Source organism: Aythya ferina, assembly GCF_964211825.1.
Source record: "Aythya ferina genome assembly, chromosome: 1".
In the NCBI taxonomy this organism is placed as follows: Eukaryota; Metazoa; Chordata; class Aves; order Anseriformes; family Anatidae; genus Aythya; species Aythya ferina.
The window spans coordinates 167,918,639-167,939,742 of NC_140296.1; the positions used below are offsets into that span (position 1 = coordinate 167,918,639).

The following is a 21,104-nucleotide window of genomic DNA, read 5'->3' on the forward strand; positions in this document are numbered from 1 at the left end:
GGAACCCCCACAGAGTGAATCAGAGGGGGGTCATTTATTTTGCTTTCTAATCAAGCTCTTCTCAGGCAAGCCTGTTGTGCAGCTGTCCCAGCAGGTCTGCCCAAGAGATGAGCCTTCACTGACCTTCACCTTTGAGGGTGTACAAGGACTCCTGGCAGAAGGCAGGTCTCCCAGACCCTCCTTCCATAGGGCATCTGGGCAATTTGCAATAAGCTCTCTTCTCCTTCACCTTTGGATAAGAAGTTGGAAGCAGTTTCATTGTCTTTAAATTGTTCAGGCTGTAGCTGGAGCGCTGACAGGTCTAGCTCACTATCTTTATGTAGAACGAGGTAAAAGTCTGTGTCACCTCCACAGGGTGAGTAATGTTGGGGTTCATAAGAACACAGATGCCTACAGGGCTGAAATGTGTATTTTGGCAAACATTCTGTGTAATTACATTTTGTGTTTATATTTCATAAGGGTTATACTATATGCAGTACTCAGTTACTAATAACCTTATAATATTTTGCATATGTAATTCACTTTGGTTTACAGTTGAAATGTTGTTTTGTAATAAACTCTTCTCTCTTAGTAAGAGTAATACAGGAACAGGGAAGCTGGTAGAAATACCTGCAGCTTTATTAAGTTTGTGAACATTGTTTCTGTTCATTTGGACAGAAAAACAGGTCAAACTTGTTTGTTTATTCTTTAAGTAGTACTAATACTAAATTGTTCCTAACTAAACTTTTTTTTTTTTTTTTTTTTTTTTTTTTTTTTTTTTTAATTGATTGGGATTTCAAAATAGATGTCAGCTGCTGGCCTCACTGTTTTGCCTAGTAGCAATGAGGAAGTTTTAAATATTCTGCTTGTTTACATCTCTGGCATTTTGACAGGTGGGATGTTTCTTTTTCTTTATTTAGATAAAACAAACAAACAAAACTTGACATACATCTTTGTTTCTTTTCATTATTCTTTTATTTAGGTAAATAAAATAAAAGTTGACATACGTTTTTGCTTATCAGTATCATAAATACTACTGATGTTCCAGCAGCACTTGATGTTGCTATAATGATATGAAAGCCCTCCAGCCCTAACTGCTGTAAAAACATACTAAAATATATTCCCTATTGCCAGAAGAACCCTATGATCTAAAGAAAGAAGGAGGATGAGGAAAAGTTAGTCAGAGGTGTTTCATGTTGGTTAGATAGTGTTCCTTCATTTCAACTGCTTATCTATATAGGACAGAGTATAGCTGAAATGTCTTGGTCTTTGCACTGCTTTTCACCTTCTAGTTCTCATTTTCATGCCAAGTTATTTATAGTGGAATATGAGATGAAGGGTGGAAAATATGGGTGTGAGTTACTAGGACTTTCACATGCATGCAGGTAAGAAAAAGTAGTAGGTAGGAAAGGGAGGAATGAGGAAAGAAGTGTGAAGAGCAGAGACCTAAGAAGGGCAAGGGGGGAAGTTGGCTGAAGCAAGCAAGCAACAGCACATGGCTTCACAGTAACATGAGAATGTAAGGCAAGGTATCTCCCTGGAGGTACCAAAATCTGTACTGCTGTTCACTTTGTCAACCTCAGTGGTCACCACTATTGTATGTTTTACACCCTACAGTTTTGATGAGATTCATTCTCTTTTACTCTTTCCTGGACTTCACTTTTGGCTAACTTTGTGTCTAGACTGTTCACCATTTGTTCATTTTTCATATCCCTCTGTATTTGAAGTCTCTTCATACACTGCTTTTATCCTTTTTGTTCTGTCATCATTTCAACCCTATTTCTTCATGCTTCTCATCTAAGTTGTGACAATATTTGTTTTTATTGCTTCTTTATTTCTACAATTACTTAACTAAACTCTTTCTGATCACATGTCCACAAGTACAAGTGCAAACCAGACCAGTCAATCCCCTTTTTATCTTCCCACTAATCTAATTGCTACCTCTGTCAAAAAAAATAAAAATAAAAATAAAAATAAAAAAATAGGGGGGGGTAGAAGTATATGACAAAAGCACTATACTTACATAAAACAAGAGTTCTTTTTCTTTGATCCCCATTCAGCAAAAACCTTACACCATGCCTAACACTTAGCCTCAGCAAAAATCTCATTAAAATCAATCACGTGCTAAAAGCCCTAAAATAAGCTCTCATGGCAACAGACATCTGTAACTAGTTAGAAACACTTAACCATCCATAACTATCTTTCTGCACTGTGCTCCTGCTTCTATTGCTGCATGATCAATCTTCATTCCTGTCTCTTTGTGCCTGGACAGAAATTGCTTTGGTTCTTGAAAATGTAACTCACTCAAATTTACTCCTACCCCCTTCCCTACATTTCTATGCATGCAGAAATATTCTCCTTCTATCAGCCAGCCTTACTGAAAAGTAAAGCAAACTTACTGTGCATCACAGTGAGTTAAAACCCTCTTTCCTTCATCTTTTGTAAATTTTTACCCAAGAAATTCCACATGCCCCTTGTGGGAAACATGGATGGTGCATGATTTTCACTTTTTCAGTTTCAGGTTATTCAGCAAAATATTCTGTGGATCCCATTAATGTCTTCAACCAGCTTTCAAACCATGGTAATCTTTTAATAATACTTGTCTGCAGTAGTTTTTAAACTTGTTTTTCTTGGATTGCTTCCTATTATAATCAGCAATCTTCTCTGACTTATTATACCCCCTCCAGTAACATTTTTCCTATAAAGCCTCAAGCTCTGATTTCTTTTCTGCTCTCTCTTCTTCTTCTTTTTTTTTTTTTAGGTTCACTGGGTCTCTCAGGAAGTTATATTCCATACCTACTATCTCATGTCTATGTCTAAAGAGGATTACTAACAACAGTAACTCTGGTTTACTTTAGTCTGGATGAATTCTCTAAAATCTGTTTATACTATAGCTACTGATGAGTTTTCAGCTACCTCTTCTATTTTAACCCTTCCTTCCTTTTCTGTCACTATCTACAGCTGCACTTACAGTAATGGCACATTGAAATTTCAGGGCAGACAGTTTTAACTAAGAGATGCATTTTGCTGAATTTTAGAAAGTGACTGACAAGTTAGATTTCATGACAAACATGATTAGGGTGCAGCAGATGGGCCCAGGTGTTAGATCTGAAGCCAGTAATTCATGCCCATTGCTGTGATTGCAACATAGAAAAAAGTTTTTGTTTTTTTGACTTCTATGAACTTCCATCTTAGCCCTTAATGTGCACATGGTGAGACAGCACAGTGGGTGTGCAAGATGATTGCGTTAATACAGGTGTGATGAAACTGTTCACACAAATGTCTAAGAAAAAAAGGAAACACAATCCTAACAAAGGAGTTTTTGTTGTTGTTTTGGTTTTGGTTTGTTTTTATTCCAGAAAATTACTTAGATCTTTGAGAGTATTGTCACTAGTTTTCAATTAAAGTCTGTGAAATCACTTTGAGAAAAGAATGGTTGTTATATACATAAATAACATTTAATTCTGGACTTTTAATCTTTTGGAGGCCTTTTTACTGGCCTCCAGAGAGGTCACTGAAACTAATGAAAAAATTAACATCAACCATTTTGAGTCAGGCCTGAAATGGAGAACCTGAGATTTCCCAGTTGCATGGTATTAGAAACAAGTGAATCCCTTTCATCTAAATATAGCTCTGCCTCCACCATCTTCATATGTAAAATTCAGAAGCTTAACTCCACTACTGGTATCACTCAGATGCTTTTCCCAAGCCACTTACAAAAAAGCCATCAGAATTTGTTGCTGTGTCATTTTCAGTATCAGTATTGCAGCTTCTGTCCACTGCAGATTAAAAGTCTCTTTCAAGCACTTTGAATTTAAGTAAATCACAGTAGCACTCCAGTTACCCCATAATCTTTACTGGAACACTTTCCTGGCATATTTAGACTACAAACATATTCCTATCAGCAGCATGAAAGTCAGGAGACTGTGAAACCTCTTTGCTACAACATGGCTCCTAAGGAGAATGAAAGCTTTTAATTTTTAGCAATCCCTTTACTGAGTACAGTATTACTGTGGCAGCGATATTTTCCTTTTCAAGCCAGGCAAATCCAAGCAGATAATAAATAAATTTTTATTCATTGTATTATATGTTGACTATTACTCAATTTTACTAATACATCTCTGTGGAATATGTTGTTCAAAATGTCTGAAATAATAATTATTATAAATAATAATATTGCAGTATATCTGTATATTTATCAATGAAGAGAAAATTAGCAAAAATATGTCTTAAGTATTAGAACCAAGGAAGCACCAAAGCTGAATTTAACACATTTCATTGGTTAATATCTACTGGTTGGTGTTTCTTTTTGTTTTTTTTTTTTTTTTTTGTTGTTGTTGTTTGTTTTGTTTTGCTTACAGATGTGTATACCGGTTAACAATGTTTCTTTAGCACCTTCATTGCACAGTTTGATGCAAATATTCTGCTTCAAGTACAAAGTAGGCACTGCTGTGAGGACATACACATGAACACAAAAGATCAAGTGTTATAGTCAGGATTCATGCCCCCGGCTTCAGGCAGTCCCTGTTACAGTTCTGTATTGCAAATGTGGAGAGAGGAGCAACTCATGAAAGATTCATGCCTATGGCATCCTACGTCACCCTTTGCAGGTGACTAACTTGCACCATGGGGCAGTTTTATACAGATATTTAATCATTTAAGACTACAATCTAACAGGCTTTTAAGCCCTTACCTTCAATTGCAATAAATTTAACAAGGGCACCTTGGTCAGTCAGGCAGTGTTTAGAGAGACTTTCAAAAACAGCTAGGTACCTAGGGTAGGATTCAAGACATCAAAATTCAGATGTCTCCAATTTAAGTATATAGAGCTAAGATAAGAACATAGATTCTGATTCCAGCAAATCAAAATCTAATCAACAAACTCAGTGAAGATTGCAGCATGATTCCTTTGATCAGATGTAGAGATTTGCTTTAGACTGAGGTGTAGGCACCTACGGCAGTGATACTGAAAGTCAGCAGATCTTAATCCCCACCTTTAATTTAAATCAAAGTTCACACAGAATTTACCTTCATTAGTCAATACTATACTAGGGACATCTTTAGGCATCTGAATTGACCCTTTTAACTCCTAGTGGAAAATCTCAGTTTCAAAGGAAGCTGGATCAGGCTGTGATGGTACTACTTAGTGTGAAGTTAGAAGTATCAATCACTCTGTATGGCTATAGCCAAAAGTAAATCTGGTCATACATGTATGTAACGAGGTAATGTCTGAGAAAAAATTAAGCTGAATTTGCTTCTCAGCCTTCTCAAATGTAAGACTTAGTAAAGTCAACTCTGATTTGGTCTTATTCATGCTTCTAGACAGTAGTAACTTTATGGCTACCTAAGGCATTCTCATTAATGCATGGCATAGTTTCCATGTATCACTTGTCTTCTGCATCAATTTTTCATTTGTAGTTTATTCACAGAACTCTTTGCCTATGTCCTTGAAGAGTCATCTTCTTCAAATGATTGAACTGACTGCATTACACTAAGTACGTCAGTAAAATGTTTTTGGGAAGTGAAATAACATTTTACTCTTTTCAAACTATTCCTGTTATTCATAATGGCAGATCCTTCACTGGGTAGGAATGTAACATGACTATGGCATTGGGTATGCCTTGAAAAATTCTACATTATAAAACATAATGAGATTGGCTAATTGCAGACAAAATCAGGCTAGAAATAAATTACCTTTTTTTTTTTTTTTTTTTTTACTAAAATTAATTAACTAATGCCTTTATTTGGGGTATTATGGATTCTCTATCATTCAATATCTTATTATAACAAAATTGTCTGTCTTTCTCAAAGAGGTACAGTCCCTTGATCAGAAGTTAAAGTCTTGATATATGAAGTACTTGTTGAAATTATGTCTTGCATTACAAGAAGTCAGGCTGTCTGTCTACTATGGTCCTTCTTGTCCTTAACAACTGAAGCTCTCATTTAGACTTTGAACCAAAGCCCACTGAATTCAGTGGGAAACTTTCCTTCAGTATCAAGGGGCACATCCCTGAAAAACAGCTATAATGTGCAAACTCACTTTTCACTATTTCTGATGCCTGAGACAGAAAGACAGAAAGAAAGATGGAAAGAAAATTTCTATTTACGCCTGGAAATGGAATTTACGTAGTAGAACAGAGGGCTTTGGTCTGTATGAATTTCACACATACAGCTTTCGGGATTGCTAACTCTTGCACTAATACAGTACTAAGTAGGTTGTTCAGTAGAAAACATTAAAAAGTTAATGTCAGAGCAGAAAAAATAATGTCTGGATATTATGTTGTTGTTGCAGACTTAAAGTTAAATGAGCAGGGGTGTATTGTGTACAATCATGTATGAGGACCAATTTCCTCTTGTCTTGAACCTGGAAGTCATCTTACTGAAGGTATGGAAATTGGCTTAGAAAAACAAGCACAATTTAGCCTTTAAGTTACTTTGTTCTGTCTTGGGGAAGAAATATAGAATGTAGTAAGCTACAATTGTTTCTCATTATGTCACTCATTAATAAATAATAATTCTTTACATGCCCAGATATCCACCTTGCTGAGATATCTAAATTATGTTGTTGAATATTTCAGTGTTCTGTACATGGTGTTTGTCAAAGTTTAGTTACCACATGACCTCCCTAGGATTCTCAGGTTGGTATATTTAAGATTAATGAGATATTTGCACTCTATTAGGAAGCAATTTAAGAAGATACATTTAACTATTATGAATTATTGCATTAATTAATATAATCTCACCTCTTTATTGGTACATGTTACCTAAATGATGTCTGCTTCACTCTGAGATGAGGACCCTGAACTGGATTTATAGAATTATATAATCATGGAATATCCCGAGTTGGAAGGGACCCATAAGGATCATCGAGTCCAACTCCTGGCACCACACAGATCTACCCAAAATTTCAGACCATGTGACTAAGTGTACAGTCCAAACGCTTCTTAAACTCCAACAGGCTTGAGGCCGTGACTACTTCCCTGGGGAGCCAGTGTGCAACAACCCTCTCGGTGAAGAACTTCTTCCTGACATCCAACCTAAACCTCCCCTGCCTCAGCTTGACACCATTCCCATGGGTCCTATCACTGGTGACTAAAGAGAACAGATGGCTACCTTCCTCTCCACTCCCTCTCCTAAGGAAGCTGTAGGCCGCAATGAGGTCTCCCCTCAGCCTCCTCTTTTCCAGGCTGAACAGGCCAAGTGACCTCAGCTGCTCTTCATACCTCTTCCCCTCTGGGCCCTTCACCATCTTTGTAGCCCTGATAATGACAGTAAGTCAGACCATACACAGAAAGTGTCAAAAATTCAAACAATGGTTCTCTATGGGGGACCATTATTTGAACATTGTTTGAATATCTACATATCCAGTTATGCATTTGAATTGGAGTTAAGATGAATTAAGAATAGTAGACAACAGACACAAGCACAGAGGTTTATGTTGGTATTCATTTTGAAGGTACAGTAGATACCTACAAAAATGGATATGTTCAAATGTAGCTCTGCAAATGCTAAAACATATTTGCTTTCACTGGTGTCATGGTATTACCTGGGATAGATTTAATTTTCTTCATAGAGTCTCATATGGTGCTGCATTTTAGATTTTTGATAAAAATAGTAGTGATACCACACCAATCGTTTTTGCTGTTGCAGAGTATCACTTAGAGCCAAACACTTTTCAGCTTCTCATATTGACCTGACTGCGAGGAGGCTGGGCTTTCTCAAGGAGCTGGGAGGGCACACAGCTAGGACAGCTGACCAAAATTCCCCAAAAGGGTATCCAATACCACTTGGTGTCATGCTCAGCAGTAGAAGTTTTGGTAAAGAAGGAGGAAGAGGACAACATTTGGAGTGATGATGTTTGTCTTCCCAATAAACTGTGTGCTGAGCCCTGCTTTCCTGGGAACAGCTGAACACCTGCCTGCTGATGGAAAGTAGTGAATAAATTGTTTGCTTTGCTTGAATAAGGTTTTCCTTTGCCTAGTAAACTGTTTTTGCTTCAACCCATGAGTTCTCACATTTTTACTTTTCTGATTCTCTCTCCCATTCCACCTGGTGAGAGTAAGGGAGTAGCTGTGTGGTACATAGCTGCCTGCTGAAGTTTAACCACAACAACCGGTTAACCTTCAGAGGTCCTACAGGCAGTTTCCTGTTTTCTCTGAATACAAATGTCCAGAATCATCTTGCACATAGTCAAACAGGGTGATATTTTGTGAACACTCTCATTAATTTTAATGAAATTAATTTCTGAGTAAGGTGCTATTCCATGAGAGTAAAGGTGACTTTATCTGATCCAAAGACATTGCTGTAGGCTGCTCCACTGTATCTCTCCATATTAAATTTTCTAACTCATATGAGCTGGGTTTGGTATTTTTTAATTATTATTTTATTTATTTTATTTTAGAAGGTTTTCACATGCAATAGCATCAAAGGGAATATTATTAATTTTCTATAGAAATTCTAAGGATTTGGATTTCTAGCTCTTCCACCAGTTCCTAGAGTGCTTACATTCTACTTACAGACCTGAAACAGACAACATTTGGGACATGCACTTCAAAGCTAAAGCAATATTTGTCTTTTAACAACATTGTTTTCAGCTGCTAAGATCTAAAGCACAGGTACCTGACTAGAATGAAGGGATCCCAGGAAGTTCTATGCGATATCCAGATATCACCTGGACAATGTTATTAATAGACTAAGTTTTGATCCCTAGCCAAAAAAAAAAAAATAAAAAAATAAAGATAAGCCTTATATATGAATTTTGCAGGCAATGTTACCTGCAAAACTTTGCCCTTAATGACAGAGAACCAATAATGCTTATCAAAAATAAATAAATAAATAAATAAATAAATAAATTTACATTAAATGATGCCCAAGAACCCACATTCCAAACACTTTGATCTACTTCCAATCTTATAGCTATTGTGTAATGATCATGTTTTTGTTTCTTGTATATCCTTTCTTTACTCTGCACAAAATCTTCTCACTTTCCACACACTAAACCCCCCCAATTTACATGTATATCTTCTGTTACTAAATTCAAGTACCTCTAGTTTTGGGCTCCAGGTAAGATAGTATAAACATAATATAAGCCAAATTAATGTGTTTAAGATACAAATATGTCTCATGTATTGCCCATAAGCATAACTTCCATACCACCATCTAAATCAGATTTGTCACTCAACTTCCTTCCACTTGAGCAGATCTGTAACACTGGTTAAATGACAACTTCACAAGTGACAAGAGCCTGGAAATATAGGGGTCCTTATCCACAAAACACCAAGGAATTACAGCAATATTATCATGAACAGATAATAGAGAACTCATTTGCAGTGAATTATAAAGGGTCTAAATCATTTGGTTTTTAACAGTCCTCTTACCTCTGCCTCTTTGACTGTATTAAAGGCTGCCAATGCTTTACCTTGGCAGACAGACGTACCCAGAATTACAATAATCCAATCTGAGGAGGTCATGAGAACATGAATCTAATGAATCTAGGCTAATAATTACAGCTCATTTAATTACCTCTGAGATAAAGCAGGAGCTGTAATTTTTTTTATAATTGATGTTGCTGACATCTTTGTACCTTTTAAGTTGTATTAGTTGTAAAATCTGCCATGTTAATGTTGAAGTTGATAAAAATGTCACAAAGTAAAGCAAAGATAATGGAACAGGAGAGTCTCTAAATGTCAAATAAGTATAAAGGTACTGATGGATAGCTACTTTACTGCCTTTATGTCACACATGAGCTCTGCAATAATTATACAACATGTGTGAGGAAGGAAATCAGGAGCTCCTGACTGAAACACAGCCAAGGTTTTGTTTGGTCAGATTTTCTCAGTGTAATTCTAATTTTTTATACTTGCCTTAGGCCATTGTCATAAAAGCAGATGCATTAGACTGGACACTTGGTGGAGGAGTCAGTGTTATTATACGGACATCCATATTAAATTATTGGCTGGCTTCAGGCCGTGAAACGGGTAAACTTGTAATTACATGGCAACCATATTCAGGTAAATTGTCTTACTGAAGTTTTGTATCTACCACACTGGTAATTTGGAAAATAGCCCCTTTAGCAATTGCAACAAATATCTGGCTCAATAAAATTCTTTTCTCATTCAGAGAATTGATTATTCTTTCTCCATGGACTGATCCTGCGCCATTGCAGCCAATGAGAGATTTAGAATCAATGAGAGTTTAAGTTAATCGGGAATAAGAGAGGGTCCTCTGTGCCTGATGGACCTTGAAATTAACACAACTTCTTCATATTTTTGCTTTTTCTCCAGCATCCCCTGTGCCATTCAAATTTCAAAGTGGTGTTTCCAGACAATTCACTCTTCACCCTGCTGGACCTTGACCAGCAATGCACAAAAGGAGGTGAACAGAGGTCCCAGAGGGACAGAAGTTTGTTTTGTGTCCTTGGTTGGTTGGTTCTTGAGAGTAATGTTTGCTTTAGTCAATAATTTAGGATCCCTTACTTCCTCACATCTTAGGCAAAGTATTGATAGCCAGATGTTTGGCCCATGAGTCCAAAGGACATTATGGGGTAGCTTCAACGAGCTCAGCTGTGGGCCCTGTGGGACTGCTGGCATTATAAACTACCAAGGAGCAGCAAACAAGAGACAGCCCTCTCTGTATACCCAAGTCTTCTCCTCATAAAGCATCCCTCCAGATGCCAGAGAATAAGGAGCATTTTACAGGGGAGACAGAAGATCAAGGTCTAATGCGGATACCTTACTAAACTTGTATTGGTCTGCTCACTTGCAGAACATAAAACAATAACGTTTACCTCTTCTGCTTTAATTTAGGTTAAAAATTCTATAAAATTATTTCTGCCTGTATCAGTTCACCTCCTGGTGCTACGGCATTTCTTGTGGTCTACTTTAACTGCATCAGCCATTACCTGTTATAAAAACAATGAATGATGAATATTTATTATTTGTAGCATCATGTGAAAGATAATAGCTAAAATGAATATTCCTGCTGCCCTTTTAATGAAAACACAAATGTGTACACATACACACACACATGCATATACCGTGTAAATCGTATTCTGTATAGCAACATCCAGTCAAAACCAGACAACCATATTTCTCATAAGTGGAATAATAATAATAATAATAATAATAATAATAATAATAATAATAATAATAATAATAAATGATATAATAATAACAACAACAACAACAACAACAATAATAATAATTATTATTATTGTTGTTGTTGTTGTTGTTATTATATCATTCTTTGTAAGACCTTTTCAAAACAGTAGAGGTTTTGATTTTTAAATTCATTATATTAATTTATTGTTTTCCTGATTCTTTTTTAATTGTATTAATTGTACATTTTACTCATCTACATATACATATACATATAGAAGACAAAGTTTCTCTCTGTTTATGATCCAACATGTGGCTGTTAATCATTCAGCTTTTGTTGTTCTACAGGTTTAGCTGCAAATTTTTTTTTTTATTTTTATTTTTTTTTTTCCAACAACAACAAAAAAAGGAACATTTATCCAGAAATTTAACATGGATATGTAACAGTGAAAAATGGGTAAACGGGACTCTGGGATCATCAAGAAGAAAAAGAAGAAAAAAAAAAAAAAAAAGATTGGAAACCACAGCAGCTCAAGAAGGAAGTAATAAACTGTTTATCTTTTGTTTCTCTGATCTTGGATTATACCAACAATGACAAAAAGTCATAGGAAAAGAAGAACAAGGAACACAGCACAAAAAGTGAGGTGACTATGCATATTCACTCCTCTGAGAAGATTGTGACACAGCAGTTTTAAAAACTGTCTGATAACAGAGAAAAAGAAAACAAAAAGACTCCTCACCTACTTTAATAATCTCATAGAATTGATCCAGGCATTTAACACCTTAAGTGTTATTTAGATGCTGCCAGCTAGCCAGTTGCAATCTAATACTTCAAAATAAATATATTTTTTATTTTATTGTACCAATGAACTAGAGTTGATGGAAATTCAGTTTCAGTGGTATGATTTTGAAAAAGCAAATTGTCCCATAAGACCTTAAAACAATGAGGAGAGGAGAGGAGAGGAGAGGAGAGGAGAGGAGAGGAGAGGAGAGGAGAGGAGAGGAGAGGAGAGGAGAGGAGAGGAGAGGAGAGGAGAGGAGAGGAGAGGAGAGGAGAGGAGAGGAGAGGAGAGGAGAGGAGAGGAGAGGAGAGGAGAGGAGAGGAGAGGAGAGGAGAGGAGAGGAGAGGAGAGGAGAGGAGAGGAGAGGAGAGGAGAGGAGAGGAGAGGAGAGGAGAGGAGAGGAGAGGAGAGGAGAGGATTTCATGCCAAGTTACCTGCAAAGACAGCTGTTCTATTATGTATCAGAAAACTGCACTGTATCCACCCAGGGTGTATACCTGAATGTAAGGCACAACTTAGCTTCTCACCACCTATGGGGACAGAAAATTCATGGTTCACTGTATTCAACCTACTTTCAGCCTGCTACTCATCTAGGTTTATGTATCTCATGATGCAGAAAGTGTCCAAGGAGCAGCATATGAACATGGCTGGAATTTCACTGTCTAAACATCTAGCTAAGAGAAATTTAAGCTTCCAATTAATGTAAGCATAAAACTAATGTGCAAAAATGTGCACACTGATTACTCATTCTGCACATACCTAGCCTGCCTCATACCTAGCAAATGAGTGATTGGTGTATGTAAAGGACACAAGCAAGGTTAGCATAAAATAAATGTTTGGAGACAGACACCAAACGAGATGCTCCCAATCCTGCCAGCTGAAGCAATTCTGAAGGAGATGTTCCCAAATTGTGGTTTTGTAAAAACAGCAATTTACCCTCTGCCTTTCACTTCAGAAGCACTAGGAAGTGTGAAGGAGTTTCACGAACACGTGTCAAAAAGCATTTCTTTCTGTAATTTCCACAGTTGTTACTTTGATTTCATACTCCAAGATGTGGGTTGTCTTCTTTATAGTATTCATCATTTTGAACACGTGTATCATGTCTGCTCTTTGCTTTTAACCTAGCAAGATTCATTTTATCATAAGTTTGATAACTAAAACAGACAGATCACCTCATTCTGTTTCTCTTTAGTTATATGGTTACTATAGAGTAAATAATTAATTATACATCAGACTTTAGGGACCATTTTTTTTATAAATACAAAAAGAGGTGAAACTGAGACCAACTAATTTAAATCCTGATTCTTTTCCAGTACTGAAATAAAATATTTTCTATGCTAGCTTTAACAGTTTTAAATGGTTAACTTTTAAATTATTAACAAAGGGAAAATTATCACAAGAAGTGATACATAACCATTCTATCTCTATTTATCTTGCTGTCAGATGCTTGAGGATAAGTATGTGAACATTTTCCTGAGGTGGAACACTCTTTTGAATCCTGGCCTTAATAGTTAAGAGACCTGACTATAAGGAACATTTCTTATTTCACTGGAAATAAACCACAACTGGAATGGAAGAGACAGTTATCCAGCAGTATACAGCACCATTATCCAATAGTTCATGGCTGAAGGTGCATAACTTCTTACTCAGATGAAATTCTCAGAGGCAATTTGAGGTAAATACAGTATAGTTTTCTGATACATAATTTAACAGCTGTCTTTGCTTTGCATTTTGATTTTCTTTTCTTTCTCTCCTGAAGTGAACAAAATGTGTTGAAAATCTACATATTAGTGCTACTGAAATTTATTTTTCTTGGCATCCCATATCCTGTTTCCTTCTTTCCCAAGTTTGCTGTTCTCAGCTTCCCAAGTACTGCAATACCCCAGCTGCATCTGATAATTCTCAATGACAAGAAAAAAGAGAGAGAGAGAGAGAGAGAGAAAAGAAAAACACTGCAAAAATAATATACTCATTTTCATGCCAAGTTTAAAAGAAAATAAGTAAATGAACAGCTGGACTACAGTAAATGATTTTTAACTAGTTTAAGGGAACTTGATATACAATCTTCTCTAAGTATTTCCTCCACACCTGCAGCAATCCTTTTTTTCTCCATCTCCTATTCCGTTCTGAATGAAGATGATGATAACATAGATTCCTGAATCATCAGTTAATCTAGAAGAAAATCCTATGTTGCAAGAAGCACGGTTAATTCTACTTTTTGATTTGTTGCTGTCCTACTGTTCTATGGCAAAAACAAACAAACAAACAAAACCAACAACAAAAAAATATCTAGTGAATATTTATATGAGAATAATAAGAATACTACAGATAAACCTGTACTGTAAATTGGGCTATTTTTATTGATTTTATTGGAACTTGGAAAGCTTTTTCCCATGTGAGAATTGGGAATGAGGAAACCAGAATTGTACCCATAAAGAAGGCTTTCTAAAATGTTTTGGAAAAAAAGTGTGTGCATAACACTGTTTCAGCATCTGAATGACCATGCCTTATTTAGTTATTCTCAGTGAGACCTACCAGATATGTTTTAGATATGCCTACTGATAGCTACCAAACTCATTCTAGATATTCCTACAGCCCCTGTTGTATTACAACATGGAACCTTCCATATTCTTAGTTTCAGTAAGCCCTGATATAAACATTGAGCTTGATTAAACTCCATTCATTAAAATATGAGAGTGGGCTTAGGTTTATTTCAGAATTATGCAAAACAATAACAGAATTTTGAAGGAAGATTTCTTGTAAGTTCTGTCAATAAGATTTCAGTACATTGTGAAAAACAGATTATTTGATTTTATTAAAAAAATAAAAAATAGTCTCATTGACCTAAAAAGGTTTGATAGAATCTCTTACTACAAACCAGGAGCACTATGTACTTCAGGAGATAATAAATTTTTGTATTCCTTAAAAAAAAAAACAAACAAACTCGTGCAGTAGGTAATTTCTTTTTCTTCCACATAGTCTGTCATAATATTAATTGATGAGTACTCTTACTTTTGTTGCTTGTTAAATTTTTCAGGCAATGAGACTAGCATATCAGCTCCCGTAACTTGATATTTATCAAGATCATTTGCCTTTTAGAAGGAATATTGTAAAGGATAAATAAATAAATAAACAAACAAATAAACAAATAAATAAATAAATAAAGAGACAAGAGACAGTTAAAAGCTGCTTACCTTGTAGGACACAAATAAGAATAGTTTTCAAGGAACAAACCAGAACCAGCAGTGTTGTAGTTATCTTCAAATGCCATTTGACTGACTGACACTTCTTCAGGCTTTATTATCTACGTCAGGAAGTAAATAAGTGAGTTTTATAGACTTTATGTTAATTTACTATGGCATTTAATTTACTCTGGCAACATTGCCTTCTGGAGTATCATAGGAGTTTGTACTGAAGGGTGATGAAAGTGCCCCTCCCCAACCCCCATTCAATCTCTAACATTGAGACTCTTTGTTTTCTTCCATACTTTCTCTAAGAGTTCACAAGATGACAATTTATTTCCTTGCAGTAAGTACATGTCTTTGTTATATACATGCCATTTCCACTACAATAGCAAAGCTTTGAGAGGACCTTAATAAATGTGCTGGTGATACCATGCGAATTTGTTTTTATGAAGCTTTTGTATTACCAGCACCTTCACCTGCAAAACATCTGAAAATAGGTTACCTATAAAACTGCACCCGCATTTCCACAGGGTGCAAGGCTACTGCTGATATCAGAATCCTCCTGCCAAAAGTGGAAGTACTAGCCATTATATGGCTAGGCCAGATACCATTGTGGTTGGTTTATTCACTAGCAGTTATTCGACAGTGATGGTGCTTGCAGCTCTTTCTCTACTGCAAAGAGGAAAGGGATTCATCTGCTTTGCATATAAAAGAGAATGGAGTTGGAGAAAACCACACAAGATTTGCCATGTCAAATGTAAGGGCAGAGGGAAGCGGGTGGCAGGAGTCCCATTTGTTCCAATGGGGCCAGAGTGCAGCGTACCCAAAGAGAGCCTGTGCTGCTCCAGCTTGCAAGTGAGATCTGCAGAAACATGGCTTGGATGCTGCTGAAAAGCTGGCAAGACATAAAAGGAACTCCTAACCATGGCACACCATTTGGTTTTGCTTACTTTGTTTTCTCAGGGTGTTTTCTAAGGCAGGTTTTTTGTTTCATTGGTTTGATTATTGTCTTTGTTTATTTGCCTTATCTTTTGAAAGTTTGCCTCTGGAAAAAGAGAAATTGCTTTTTTCAAAATGCAAGAGGGACTAGAACTAAAAAGAATGTTTGTGAGGCAGCAAATCACCTTTTTGTGAAAATCTTTTTCTTTTCAATTTAGAAGTTTTGTCCCATCCTTTGGCATTCAGAATGCAGAATCCAACACGGTTTCCTCCTACCACTTTTGTAAATTGTTGAGTCATGGGTAATTTCAGTGGAAGAGAATTGTTTTGAAAAGTTTATAAACTTAAACTTTATAAACTATAAACTTATACCAGGTTTGATCAAATATATGTAAATGTCAATACTATAATTGTTGTTTTGCCATCAGAACGAATTTGAGGCACAGTTGTTGTTTTCTTGTTTTGTTGGTTTGTTTTTGGTTTTGTTTTTTAGTTGGCTGGTTTGGTTTGTTTTTCCCAGAATATGAGAAATCTTAAAATATAAAGCTAATCTTACCTTGACTTCAGTACTTTATTTGAATTATTCTTGTATTACCATCAGGCTTCAGCTTTATTCACTACCCGCTGAATCAATTACCTTTCCTGATAAAACAATTTTCCAATGTTTCAGACTTTAAAATATGTGATTTCACCAAGGCAACAGTCCCTGACTTCATAGTGAGAACCTTTTTTAAATTACTACACACCCCATTCGCCTTCTCTATAAAGAAATGCAATTTAGTGAGAATAAGTTTGTTAAATTAGAGCAGTGGGTGCATCAGACACTGGCAGGATTCTTTAAATGCTGTGTTATGAATCAGTGCAAATGTATGCATACTGGAGAATTGTCTTTAAATCAGGGATAATATAAACATGCAACTTAGTGATGTTTGCTCTGTAAGGAAAATTGTGATCTGTTCCTCCTAAAACTGCTCTTCATCCAATGGAAAAATGTCTGTCCTGCAATACTTAATCAAGCTATTCTAAGCAGAATTAGTAAATCTGTGTTTATTTTTTAAAAGATTATTCACTTAACATCTCTCTCTACTGTACTCCTTCTCTGAAGTGGAGGTTAAAGATCACTGATAAGAGGAAGATGTAACACTAAAAGATTTTAGGCAACGGGCACAGCTAAAGAATAGGTAAGGTTGTCCAGAGATTCTGTGCAGTACCCGTACATACACGTTTCCAAAACCCAACTGATAAATCCCTGAGGAACCTGGTCTAACCTCATAGCTGACCCTGCTCTGAGCAGGTCAGAATATAGACATCCTCATGTCCCTTCCAGACTGAATTATTCTGTAATCCTATGATTATATTGCCTATGTTTTAATGAGACAAGGTTCATTTTTCTAGGACATTGATGGCTTTCTAAAGAAGATGATAGTCTTCATTAAAAAGGTACTTTCAGGCAGTTTCCTGGTGTTGACTTCATTATCTCGCACACATTTAAAATTGAAGATAGCTCCTTAAATTGTGTGTATTGTCATAATACATAGAGGTTCAAGTTATGCACAACTGCAGCAGATAACAAAACAAGGACACCCTTAGTGTCCAGATATACATGTAGACAGCACAGAGGAGATTTCTATGCTTTCATTTTTCATATGAAACTTCATGAAGTAGGAGTTAATACAGACAATAAGTCTTATTGAATCTTAAACAGAAAGATCATTTAGATCCCATTTGCCTTTTCCCATTTGGTCACAGCAGATTACGTTCCTTGTCATAGAGGCTTTTGAACATCTAAGACCTTCTATTAGCATTTCATGTATCAAGGATAATTAAAATACTCAGAAAATAGCTCAGTTCTCCACGGGGAGGTAGATTGCTCATACCTGACAGCAACAGAAATTCTGAGACTGTCCCTAACAGCTGTGCAAAAGATAGGTCCCCTTAAATGCTGCTTGGGATAGGACACCTCTTCCAAGAGAAATGTCAATAGTGCTCATATCCTATGATACCCTGTCCCTTGTTGATCAGGTCTTTTCAACAGGGCACAGATTGCTATGCTTTGCTAAACACCCAGTGAGTTCCTTTTTACTTCTCCGTGACTGAGATTGCTCTGGAAACATGAGTCATAGTGACACCAGCTGATAGAAAAGTAGTGCCATGCTATTTTTCATTTCTGTCTGCTTTCTCAGGGGTTATACAGGCAGCCAAAAATTAGTCAAGTAACTGTTCAGGGTAGCCCTCAAACTGGAAATTGAAAGCCATTAAAATAGGGGAAATCTTTGATTTTGTTTGCAAATTGGAAAACATTCCCTGTGTTTGTCTGAGGTAGCATCTCTGTAGTTGGCAATGAACCGATGCCAGTTTACACCATCTGAAGCATTGGCTCTGACAATGCTTTGTCAGCCACTACATCTCTCAGTGTCAAACCTTGCTTCAGAAACAGTGACACTGAGAAAACAGCTGATGCCTCTATTCTTTTTGCCAACCAGAGGACACAATGTCAGATGCAACACCTGTTTAATCTCAAACCTGGAAAGAGTTTGCCCTGTGTAGTAGGGCATTTTTGAAGTACTAGTTTTACCATAACTCTCTGTTTATTTCTATGTGCCATAATCTAGATTGTGATTTTAACTAAGAAGGTTAGAGGAGAAACAAAGATGTCACTCAAAGCCAGGTAAATGACACAACTTCTGTAAATCTCACGGTGTCTGGATATATGATATGTGTTCACAGAAATAAGGAATATTTTCTTTTATTAAAAATAAAATTCTCATGTGCCTGTTTTTCTTTATTGCAAGAAAGGTTTTACTTAAGTATCTTGAGCACCTACTGTCAAAATTTTAATCTTAAAACCTGCATAACTGACACTACATATAGGTGTCCAGTGGTTTTCAGGAACTTAATTTCTGATGTAAAACTTCCCCAGAGACCTAATTTCTGCTTCTGGAGGGTTGATTATAGAGAGAAGACAGCTGCAAGCAGTCTCTTGTTTGACAAGGCTCAATTTTACTGGGCAGCTTCAGATTCTGGAGAGCTATTTCATGCCAGAAACACTTGTTTCAGTATTTCCAGAAATGAAAATTCTCTGAACTTCCACTCATGAAGGTAATGAAGAAGATAAAAGGGAATAAGTATAATAAGTATTTCCAGCTTGTTTGGGGTTGAATTCTACTTTTCTCTTTCTTTTTTTCTGAGCCTCTGTCTCTATTTTCTCTTTTTCAGTAATATTGACATGCCAGAAAGGAAAGTGCAGAAGGCAGAGACATCACTGAGCTCAGAACCATGAAACCTGTAAAGCCCATGGTCTACTAACCTAGAAGAAGGAAAGGTCAGCATTTCAGGGGATTTACTGACATTGGGACAAAATTCCAGCACCAGACAAGCTGCTTGCAACCCCAAGTATTGTTGTTGTTTTTTCTGTAACACCAGCTAACCTGAGCAAAATAATCCATATGGGATTTAATAATAATAAATAATAATAATAATAATTAATAATCCACTGCTATGTATATCTCCAGCCAACACCTAGCCTATAATTGTACATAATGATTTGCCCACTGGATAGGGACATGCGCACTTAACTCACAAAAAATCACCCCTTTTCCATAGCAAACACATACCCTGAAAACAGAACAGTCACAAGCCGCCCAAATCTCTGCTAAAAACAGTGTTCCTCCTGATGTTGCTAGTCCTCAGCTGTCAACAAATGGAAAATACAAGCACTCAGTTCACTACTAGGGGAGTCACCCAACATGGTCATTTCCCATTTCTAATAAGGGCATTTGATTTGCTTTATTTCAGACTGCAACAGTAATATAAGGAAAGTATGACAAGGATTTGCACTCAAAGCCCATGCTTATATAATTTTTCTACATGGTAATGTATAGCATTTGAAAAATGTTCAGTTTGTATTAATTTCATAGCAACAGGGTAATTGGGTGCACCTACCTCAGCACCTTAGTTCTGAATAGGGACAGACTTACAAAGCCAAATTCCTAAGTATCTCCACTTACACTGCTGAGTAAGTGATGACTGGACAGCCTCAGAGCATGCAATCTAGAATATACCTGGAAACTGGAAGATACACTCCAGGAGGTACCTAACAGTTAATGGGCATCCATTTAATGGGACCAGTCTAAGATTAGCCCAAACTGTTGCCCTCTCCTTCCTTCCTACTTCCCCTAGTGTGGACATAATGTCCTCAGCACCAAATTGTTTTGCTGTAAAGATCTAATCTATGGGTCTATATTACCTACTAAGAGAGATATAGTCTCAGCCAATTTGCCTTTAGCATCTGGCAAATTGGAAGATGAGCAAACAGAATAGCAACAAAGTCACCAAAATGCTGTGAAATTGATTGGAAAAAAAAAAAAAAAGAAAAAAAAAAAAAGAAAAAAAAAATGTCATCTCTAAAGTAACATTTACTTACTACGAGCTGTTTTTTTCCCCTTCGCACCAGCAGTAGTTTTGCAATTAAGGCATATGCTACTCCCAGACAAATATTCTGGGTATTATAAAATCATTATTATTGTTGTTGTTAATAATAATTACTGTTTGGGTTGTTGTTAAACTCTTTGAACTGTCTGCCAACTGTCTATTGGGGAAAAAAAATAAAAAATAAAAGCATCCTGAAGGCGCAGTTTCTTTGAACTGATCTCCGGAGCTTTGATTTGGTAGAAAGTATATTCTTCCATCTGAATATACTTAAAAAATGAGTTCCCATTCTGTGCAAAGCATGTTTTTACTGCATGAAACTGCTTTCTTTATTTTATTAGTGACCCAGAACAAGAAGGGACAAGCAAATTAGATGGTCTCATCATGTTTAATGGTTCTAAGCTTTATTGGACATGAAGACTTAAACCTCTGTGGGATTATGAAATTATATGGTACTTTTAACATATGTGTAAAACAAACAAATAAGCAAACAAAAAAAACTACATATAGCTTATATATAACACATATATGTTTTAATATTGCCAGAAGTATGTGATATGTATGTACAATGTGTTAGTGTAGGGCTTTTCTGAAATGGTCAGCTTTGGTAAACACAGCTATATTTTTTCACTAGTCAGTGAAATTTTCCTTGTCACTAAGGCCAGCCTGCATAGAATAGGCTGTATCTAAGCCCA

At 36.3% G+C, this 21,104-nt stretch overlaps 3 long non-coding RNA genes across 3 annotated transcripts in view; 2 read left to right on the forward strand and 1 right to left on the reverse strand.

Annotated features, from left to right (window-relative positions):
- The first annotated feature begins 322 nt into the window (after nucleotides 1-322).
- LOC311430579 lies at nucleotides 323-6,322 on the forward strand. Its single transcript, XR_014688884.1, has 3 exons — nucleotides 323-355; nucleotides 2,495-2,560; nucleotides 6,272-6,322. It is a non-coding gene; the product is annotated as an uncharacterized lncRNA (long non-coding RNA).
- A 22-nt stretch (nucleotides 6,323-6,344) lies between these two features.
- LOC311429834 lies at nucleotides 6,345-19,236 on the forward strand. Its single transcript, XR_014688390.1, has 3 exons — nucleotides 6,345-6,364; nucleotides 10,263-10,353; nucleotides 19,198-19,236. It is a non-coding gene; the product is annotated as an uncharacterized lncRNA (long non-coding RNA).
- The window catches only part of LOC311429833, a 35,562-nt gene continuing 25,218 nt past the window's right edge, over nucleotides 10,761-21,104 (reverse strand). Inside the window, exons 5-6 of the long non-coding RNA XR_014688389.1 lie at nucleotides 15,052-15,161; nucleotides 10,761-10,879 (exon numbers count right to left, since the gene is read on the reverse strand). This is a non-coding gene — a long non-coding RNA (uncharacterized lncRNA). The remainder of the gene's footprint in view (nucleotides 10,880-15,051; nucleotides 15,162-21,104) is intronic.